This window comes from Somniosus microcephalus, unplaced genomic scaffold (assembly GCF_052327205.1).
Source record: "Somniosus microcephalus isolate GS21.2 unplaced genomic scaffold, FLI_Smic_1.0 scaffold169, whole genome shotgun sequence".
NCBI classification, from domain to species: Eukaryota; Metazoa; Chordata; class Chondrichthyes; order Squaliformes; family Somniosidae; genus Somniosus; species Somniosus microcephalus.
Window position 1 is genome coordinate 450001 of NW_028225356.1, and position 10000 is coordinate 460000.

Consider the following 10000-nt stretch of genomic DNA (forward strand, 5'->3'; position numbering starts at 1 on the left):
AAAACACCGGGAGCTGCGCCGACACCCTCTCTCTCTGACTCGCCGTGTGCATGCCCGTCTTGTCACCAGCGACAGAAACGAGAGGAAACCCCGAAATAGCCTGAACACCAGCCTCTCTCTATACTGGGCCGGCCCGGGGACTCCCACTACGGACGCGAGTCACCAAATCGGTCGTACGGGCCCACTGAGCGCACAACACAGGGAATCTCGTTGCAAACACTGCGTGTGCATACGTTGCTCACAAAGCTCAATGGGGTCACAGGCCCTGACCCGCTCAGAGGCACCTGTGTGACAAGACAACAAATGGAACTCGCTGGAATGTTTCTGCTGTCTTGTCATTTTAGACGGACCCACTGAGCGCACAACACAGTGGAACTCTCTGACAAACACTGCTTGTGCGTTAGCCCCAGTAAACAACTCAGCGGGGGTCACAGGCCCTGACCCGTTCAGAGGCACCTGTGTGACAAGACAACAAATGAAACTCGCTGGAATGTTTCTGCTGTCTTGTCATTTTAGACGGACCCACTGAGCGCACAACACAGTGGAACTCTCTGACAAAACACTGCTTGTGCATTAGCCCCAGTAAACAACTCAGTGGGGTCACAGGCCCTGACCGGTTCAGAGGCACCTGTGTGACAAGACAACAAATGAAACTTTAAAGACGCTGGCATGTACATCTTGTTTCTGCTGTCTTGGACGGGCCCACTGAGCGCACAACACAGGGGAACTTGGTGCAAACACTGCGTGTGCATAAGCCACAAAACACAAGCTCAGTGGGGTCACAGGCCCTGACCGGTTCAGAGGCACCTGTGTGACAGACAGCAAATGAAACTTAGACGCTGGAATTATTTATATGTTTCTGCTGTCTGTCTACGATTTCAGATTCACACTTAGAGTTTTTTGTCATTAAGTCATAAAAGCCACAAAACCACTTTAATATGACTTTCCAATACTCTTTGAAAGGTCTCTATATTGATAAAATGAGCCTTTTAGCAAAGTAACACTTTTCGGGCATTTTCAAAGTGCTCCCGCTGAGTGAATTTTGTTCTGAAAATCGTGTTCCCGAAAATCTCCGGGCACCCCGCCAACCCCCCCTGCCAGAAATGACAAGTGTCAAATCAGCGGGTCAAACGGCCACCTCTATCCGACCAGGAGCACCCAAATCCCCGCAAATGGCACTTTTTTTTTTCTTCATCGGGACTTCCGACGAGGTTAATGATTTCCCAAACTGCAACTCATTAACTATGTCCTGAGACACTTGCCAGAAATGACACATGTCAATTTGGCGGTAGCAAATCACTTTCCCAGGCCGGGAAGCAACACCCGAGGCCCGCAAAAGGCGGGCGAATATTTTCTCATCGGACTTCCGCGTTTTGGTTAATCATGTCTCGAAATCGTTAAATGCACATGTCAATTCGGCGGGAGCAATTCACTTTCCCAAGCCGGAAAGCATCACCGGAGGCCCGCTTGAAGGGCCCTAATATTTTCTCATCGGACTTCCGCGTTTTGGTTAATCATGTCTCGAAATCGTTAAATGCACATGTCAATTCGGCGGGAGCAACTCACTTTCCCAGGCCGGGAAGCAACACCCGAGGCCCGCAAAAGGCGGCCGAATATTTTCTCATCGGACTTCCATATTTTGGGGGTTGGATTCTCTCCCGCATTCCAGCCCCCTGGCCACGGGTCGCTCATTCACTTTCAGCCCGGGCCTTGCCAATTTGGTTAATCAGTTAGCCATGCACCAGACTCGGCCTCGCCTTTTTCATTTATGGTTAATGATGTGCCCAGGCTGGGACTTAGTCTCTCCAGCAGCCAAAACTTTTCACTGGTTAATGAGGTGCCCAGCCCGGCACTTAGTCTCTCTCCCCAGCAAGCTTACTTGGTCGGCCGACATTTGGATCCATTTTCGGGGCTTAATCGGGTCGAATACGGTCCCTTACGCAAGGGGAGCCGAAGCCCCGGCCTCTGCCAGGCGTCAGGCTGCCGTTTTTTAAGCCCGACCAAAAACCCGAAAATTGGTTAAAAATGGAAATAAATTTCCACCCAAAAAGGGTTAAAAGTCGGTTGGACGGCAGCCCTGGTCGGTCTCTGCAGACCTGGAGGCCCTAGACAGTAATCTGGAAAACAGACAAAGTCTCGAGAAACCACCTCCTACCATTCTCCAGGTACCCCGCCAATCCCCCCTGCCAGAAATGACAAGTGTCAAATCAGCGGGACGGATTTGACTTTTGTGACCGACCGCTGGAACTTTTTTCGGCTACAGGCAGTCAAATTTTCCTCCTTCCGGACTTCCAGTACAACTTTGAACGGCCATATCTCCGCACTCCCGCGTCGGAGCCAAGCCGTTTTTACACCGTTAGACGCGGCTTCCCGTGCCCGTTCGAATGCCGCCCTGCTCGGCGGAAAAGGAGAATTTTTTTATTTTTCGGCCGATTTCGGGAAAAAAATTTCCCGCTCTGAACTCGGATTTTTCGGCTTTAATCGTTTCGTATACGGTCCCTTACGCAAGGGAGCCGAAGCCCCGGCCTCTGCCGGGCGTCAGGCTGCCGTTTTTAAGCCCGACCAAAAACCCGAAAATTGGTTAAAAATGGAAATAAATTTCCACCCAAAAAGGGTTAAAAGTCGGTTGGACGGCAGCCCGGGTCGGTCTCTGCAGACCTGGAGGCCCTAGACAGTAATCTGGAAAACAGATAAAGTCTCGAAAAACCACCTCCTACCATTCTCCAGGTACCCCGCCAATCCCCCCTGCCAGAAATGACAAGTGTCAAATCAGCGGGACGGATTTGACTTTTGTGACCGACCGCTGGAACTTTTTTCGGCTACAGGCAGTCAAATTTTTCTCCTTCCGGACTTCCAGTACAACTTTGAACGGCCATATCTCCGCACTCCCGCGTCGGAGCCAAGCCGTTTTTACACCGTTAGACGCGGCTTCCCGTGCCCGTTCGAATGCCACCCTGCTCGGCGGAAAAGGAGACATTTTTTTTTTTCCGGCCGTTTTCGGGAAAAAATTTTCCCGCTCTGAACTCCGATTTTACGCCTTTAATCGATTCGGAGACGGTCGCTTACGCAAGGGAGGCGAAGCCCGGGCCTCTGCCGGGCGTCAGCCTGCCGTATGTAAGCCCGTCCGAAGCATGAGTTCCCACTTTTGGTTATCCAGTTGTCAATTTTAAAATTTCAGTTAATCAGTTGCCTGCTTGGTTAATCATTTGTCGCTCTGACATTTGGTTAACCAGTTGTCGATGTTCGAAATTCAGTTAATGAGTTGCCTCTTTGAAATTTCAGTTAATGAGTTGGCCCTTTGGTTACTCATTTGTCCCTGTGTCTTTTGGTTAACCAGTTGTCGATGTTCGAAATTCAGTTAATGAGTTGCCTCCTTGGTTAATCATTTGTCGCCCTGACTCTTGGTTAACCAGTTGTCGATGTTCGAAATTCAGTTAATGAGTTGCCTCCTTGGTTAATCATTTGTCGCTCTGACATTTGGTTAACCAGTTGTCGATGTTCGAAATTCAGTTAATGAGTTGCCTCCTTGGTTAATCATTTGTCGCTCTGGCTTTTGGTTAACCAGTTGTCGATGTTCAAAATTTCAGTTAATGAGTTGCCTCTTTGAAATTTCAGTTAATGAGTTGGCCCTTTGGTGACTCATTTGTCCCTGTGTCTTTTGGTTAACCAGTTGTCGATGTTCGAAATTCAGTTAATGAGTTGCCTCCTTGGTTAATCATTTGTCGCTCTGGCTTTTGGTTAACCAGTTGTCGATGTTCAAAATTTCAGTTAATGAGCTGCTCTTATGTTCTATGATTTCCTACCTTGACAACTCATTAACCAGTGTTTCAAACAATGCACCAGGCCATTTGACGACCCCAACTCGGTTCCACAAGCGGGAAAGCAGCACCCCAAGGCCCGGTAAGGGGGCCGAATACATTCCCATCGTGAATTCCGTCCCAAATGTGAATGACAAGTTTTCAGTTAATCAGTTGCCTGCTTGGTTACTCATTTGTCGCTCTGACATTTGGTTAAACAGTTGTCGATGTTCAAAATTTCAGTTAATGAGTTGCCTCTTTGAAATTTCAGTTAATGAGTTGGCCCTTTGGTTACTCATTTGTCCCTGTGTCTTTTGGTTACCCAGTTGTCGATGTTCGAAATTCAGTTAATGAGTTGCCTCCTTGGTTAATCATTTGTCGCTCTGGCTTTTGGTTAACCAGTTGTCGATGTTCAAAATTTCAGTTATTGAGTTGCCTCTTTGAAATTTCAGTTAATGAGTTGGCCCTTTGGTTACTCATTTGTCCCTGTGTCTTTTGGTTAACCAGTTGTCGATGTTCGAAATTCAGTTAATGAGTTGCCTCCTTGGTTAATCATTTGTCGCTCTGGCTTTTGGTTAACCAGTTGTCGATGTTCAAAATTTCAGTTAATGAGCTGCTCTTATGTTCTATGATTTCCTACCTTGACAACTCATTAACCAGTGTTTCAAACAATGCACCAGGCCATTTGACGACCCCAACTCGGTTCCACAAGCGGGAAAGCAGCACCCCAAGGCCCGGTAAGGGGGCCGAATACATTCCCATCGTGAATTCCGTCCCAAATGTGAAAGACAAGTTTTCAGTTAATCAGTTGCCTGCTTGGTTACTCATTTGTCGCTCTGACATTTGGTTAACCAGTTGTCGATGTTCAAATTTCAGTTAATGAGTAGCCTCTTTGAAATTTCAGTTAATGAGTTGGCCCTTTGGTTACTCATTTGTCCCTGTGTCTTTTGGTTACCCAGTTGTCGATGTTCGAAATTCAGTTAATGAGTTGCCTCCTTGGTTAATCATTTGTCGCTCTGGCTTTTGGTTAACCAGTTGTCGATGTTCAAAATTTCAGTTAATGAGTTGCCTCTTTGAAATTTCAGTTAATGAGTTGGCCCTTTGGTTACTCATTTGTCCCTGTGTCTTTTGGTTAACCAGTTGTCGATGTTCGAAATTCAGTTAATGAGTTGCCTCCTTGGTTAATCATTTGTCGCTCTGGCTTTTGGTTAACCAGTTGTCGATGTTCAAAATTTCAGTTAATGAGCTGCTCTTATGTTCTATGATTTCCTACCTTGACAACTCATTAACCAGTGTTTCAAACAATGCACCAGGCCATTTGACGACCCCAACTCGGTTCCACAAGCGGGAAAGCAGCACCCCAAGGCCCGGTAAGGGGGCCGAATACATTCCCATCGTGAATTCCGTCCCAAATGTGAATGACAAGTTTTCAGTTAATCAGTTGCCTGCTTGGTTACTCATTTGTCGCTCTGACATTTGGTTACCCAGTTGTCGATGTTCAAATTTCAGTTAATGAGTAGCCTCTTTGAAATTTCAGTTAATGAGTTGGCCCTTTGGTTACTCATTTGTCCCTGTGTCTTTTGGTTACCCAGTTGTCGATGTTCGAAATTCAGTTAATGAGTTGCCTCCTTGGTTAATCATTTGTCGCTCTGGCTTTTGGTTAACCAGTTGTCGATGTTCAAAATTTCAGTTATTGAGTTGCCTCTTTGAAATTTCAGTTAATGAGTTGGCCCTTTGGTGACTCATTTGTCCCTGTGTCTTTTGGTTAACCAGTTGTCGATGTTCGAAATTCAGTTAATGAGTTGCCTCCTTGGTTAATCATTTGTCGCTCTGGCTTTTGGTTAACCAGTTGTCGATGTTCAAAATTTCAGTTAATGAGCTGCTCTTATGTTCTATGATTTCCTACCTTGACAACTCATTAACCAGTGTTTCAAACAATGCACCAGGCCATTTGACGACCCCAACTCGGTTCCACAAGCGGGAAAGCAGCACCCCAAGGCCCGGTAAGGGGGCCGAATACATTCCCATCGTGAATTCCGTCCCAAATGTGAAAGACAAGTTTTCAGTTAATCAGTTGCCTGCTTGGTTACTCATTTGTCGCTCTGACATTTGGTTAACCAGTTGTCGATGTTCAAATTTCAGTTAATGAGTAGCCTCTTTGAAATTTCAGTTAATGAGTTGGCCCTTTGGTTACTCATTTGTCCCTGTGTCTTTTGGTTACCCAGTTGTCGATGTTCGAAATTCAGTTAATGAGTTGCCTCCTTGGTTAATCATTTGTCGCTCTGGCTTTTGGTTAACCAGTTGTCGATGTTCAAAATTTCAGTTAATGAGTTGCCTCTTTGAAATTTCAGTTAATGAGTTGGCCCTTTGGTTACTCATTTGTCCCTGTGTCTTTTGGTTAACCAGTTGTCGATGTTCGAAATTCAGTTAATGAGTTGCCTCCTTGGTTAATCATTTGTCGCTCTGGCTTTTGGTTAACCAGTTGTCGATGTTCAAAATTTCAGTTAATGAGTTGCCTCTTTGAAATTTCAGTTAATGAGTTGGCCCTTTGGTTACTCATTTGTCCCTGTGTCTTTTGGTTAACCAGTTGTCGATGTTCGAAATTCAGTTAATGAGTTGCCTCCTTGGTTAATCATTTGTCGCTCTGACATTTGGTTAACCAGTTGTCGATGTTCGAAATTCAGTTAATGAGTTGCCTCCTTGGTTAATCATTTGTCGCTCTGGCTTTTGGTTAACCAGTTGTCGATGTTCAAAATTTCAGTTAATGAGTTGCCTCTTTGAAATTTCAGTTAATGAGTTGGCCCTTTGGTTACTCATTTGTCCCTGTGTCTTTTGGTTAACCAGTTGTCGATGTTCGAAATTCAGTTACTGAGTTGCCTCCTTGGTTAATCATTTGTCGCTCTGGCTTTTGGTTAACCAGTTGTCGATGTTCAAAATTTCAGTTAATGAGCTGCTCTTATGTTCTATGATTTCCGACCTTGACAACTCATTAACCAGTGTTTCAAACAATGCACCAGGCCATTTGACGACCCCAACTCGGTTCCACAAGCGGGAAAGCAGCACCCCAAGGCCCGGTAAGGGGGCCGAATACACTCCCATCGTGAATTCCGTCCCAAATGTGAATGACAAGTTTTCAGTTAATCAGTTGCCTGCTTGGTTACTCATTTGTCGCTCTGACATTTGGTTATCCAGTTGTCGATGTTCAAAATTTCAGTTAATGAGTTGCCTCTTTGAAATTTCAGTTAATGAGTTGGCCCTTTGGTTACTCATTTGTCCCTGTGTCTTTTGGTTAACCAGTTGTCGATGTTCGAAATTCAGTTAATGAGTTGCCTCCTTGGTTAATCATTTGTCGCTCTGACTCTTGGTTAACCAGTTGTCGATGTTCGAAATTCAGTTAATGAGTTGCCTCCTTGGTTAATCATTTGTCGCTCTGGCTTTTGGTTAACCAGTTGTCGATGTTCAAAATTTCAGTTAATGAGCTGCTCTTATGTTCTATGATTTCCGACCTTGACAACTCATTAACCAGTGTTTCAAACAATGCACCAGGCCATTTGACGACCCCAACTCGGTTCCACAAGCGGGAAAGCAGCACCCCAAGGCCCGGTAAGGGGGCCGAATACACTCCCATCGTGAATTCCGTCCCAAATGTGAATGACAAGTTTTCAGTTAATCATTTGCCACCTTGGTTCATCATTTGCCACTCTGACTTTTGGTTTCCCAGTTGTCAGTTTTCACATTTCAGTTACTGAGTTGACTTTGTCTTTCTCACTCTGTGTATCTCTATCTTCTCTCTGTCTCTCTCAGTGTATGCGAGTGTCTGTGTGTGTTCCACTGCCGCCCGGCCAACCGGGTCCAAAGGCCCGCCACGTTACACACGAAAAACCCCGGTCTCGCTTCGGAGCGACGGGCACCCGGCTTCTCGGTGTCGGACCGACTCCGTTCAGATACCGCTGGATGCCCCTTGCCCCTGGCTTGCTCTGGCAGCCGGCGCGTGCAGGCCGCCCCCTGCCCCGCCGTCTCAGTGGTCGGAAAGCGGTCTCCAGCCAACGGCTGTACCTCGGCCGCGGAAAGAGGCAGCTACACAAGCGAGGCACTGCTCTGTGCGGCCCCGCCACCCCGTTCAGCTGCCGTTGTCCCCGACCGGATCGGACTTTCCTTCCCGAAGTTATCCCCGATAAGCTGCCGCTGACCGACGGCCCGTCAGCCGCTGCGGGACGGCGACACTTTCCCGAACTCGCCCGGGGCCACTTCGGCAATATAGTGTGCGCCGGAGCCGGGGCTTTCCAACGAGCCATCCCCGAACGAAATCGGACACGGGAGTCGGGAGCGACAGGCGTTCGACTGGTGCCGGGCAACCGGGTCCAAACGCCCGCCTTGTTAAACACACGTACACCCCAGGCTCGATTCGGAGCGACGGGCACCCGGCTTCCCGGTGTCGGACCGACTCCGTTCAGATACCGTTGGATGCCCCTTGCCCCTGGCTTGCTCTGGCAGCCGGCGCGTGCAGGCCGCCCCCCGCCCCGCCGTCTCAGTGGTCGGAAAGTGGTCTCCAGCCAACGGCTGTACCTCGGCCGGGGAAAGGGGCAGCTACACAAGCCAGGCACTGGTCTGTGCGGGCCCGCCACCCCGTTCGGCTGCCGTTGATCCGGACCGGATCGGACTTTCCCTCCCGAAGTTATGCCCGATAAGCTGCCGCTCACCGGCGGCCCGTCAGCCGCTGCGGGATGGCGACACTTTGCCGAACTTGCCGGGGTCCAGGCCGATAATATAGTGTGCGCCAGCGCCGGGGCTTTCCAACGAGCCCTCCCTGACCGAAATCGGACACGGGAGTCCAGAGCGATAGGCGTTCGACTGCCGGCCGGCCAAACACAGGCAATCCCCCGCCGTTGCGGACCCGCTCCAGGACAACCGGGTCCAAACGCCCGCCTCGTTACACGCACGAAAACACCGGGCTCGATTCGGAGCGACGGGCACCCGGCTTCCCGGTGTCGGACCGACTCCGTTCCGGTACCCTTGGATGCCCCTTGCCCCTGGCTTGCTAGGACAGCCGGCGCGTCAAGGTGGGCCCCCGCGGCTCCGGCTCAGCAGTCGGAAAGCGGTCTCCAGCCAACGGCTGTACCTCGGCCGGGGAAAGGGGCAGCTACACAAGCCCGCTACTGGTCTGTGCGGCCCCGCCACCCCGTTCAGTGGCAGTTGACCCCGACCGGATCGGACTTTCCTTCCCGAAGTTATCCCCGATAAGCTGCCGCTGACCGACGGGGCGGCAGCCGGTACGGGTCGCCGACACTTTCCCGAACTTGCCGGGATCCAGTCCGATAATATAGTGTGCGCCAGCGCCGGGGCTTTGCAATGAGCCCTCCCTGACCGAAATCGGACACGGGAGTCCGGAGCCAAAGGCGTTCGACTGCCGGCCGGCCAAACTCAGGCAACCTCCCGCCGTTGCGGACCCGCTCCCGGACAACCGGGTCCAAACGCCCGCCCTGTTACACGCACGAAAACACCGGGCTCGATTCGGAGCGACGGGCACCCGGCTTCCCGGTGTCGGACCGACTCCGTTCCGGTACCACTGGATGCCCCTTGCCCCTGGCTTGCTAGGACAGCCGGCGCGTCAAGGTGGGCCCCCGCGGCTCCGGCTCAGCAGTCGGAAAGCGGTCTCCAGCCAACGGCTGTACCTCGGCCAGGCCAAGCGGCAGCTGCACAAGCCCGCTACTGGTCTGTGCGGCCCCCCCACCCCGTTCAGTAGCAGTTCACCCCAACCGGATCGGACTTTCCGTCCCGAAGTTATCCCCGATAAGCTGCCGCTGACCGACGGGGCGGCAGCCGCTACGGGACTGCGACACTTTCCCGAACTTGCCGGGGTCCAGGCCGATAATATAGTGTGCGCCAGCGCCGGGGCTTTCCAACGAGCCCTCCCTGACCGAAATCGGACACGGGAGTCCGGAGCCAAAGGAGTTCGACTGCCGGCCGGCCAAACACAGGCAACCTCCCGCCGTTGCGGACCCGCTCCCGGACAACCGGGTCCAAACGCCCGCCCTGTTACACGCACGAAAACACCGGGCTCGATTCGGAGCGACGGGCACCCGGCTTCCCGGTGTCGGACCGACTCCGTTCCGGTACCACTGGATGCCCCTTGCCCCTGGCTTGCTAGTACAGCCGGCGCGTCAAGGTGGGCCCCCGCGGCTCCGGCTCAGCAGTCGGAAAGC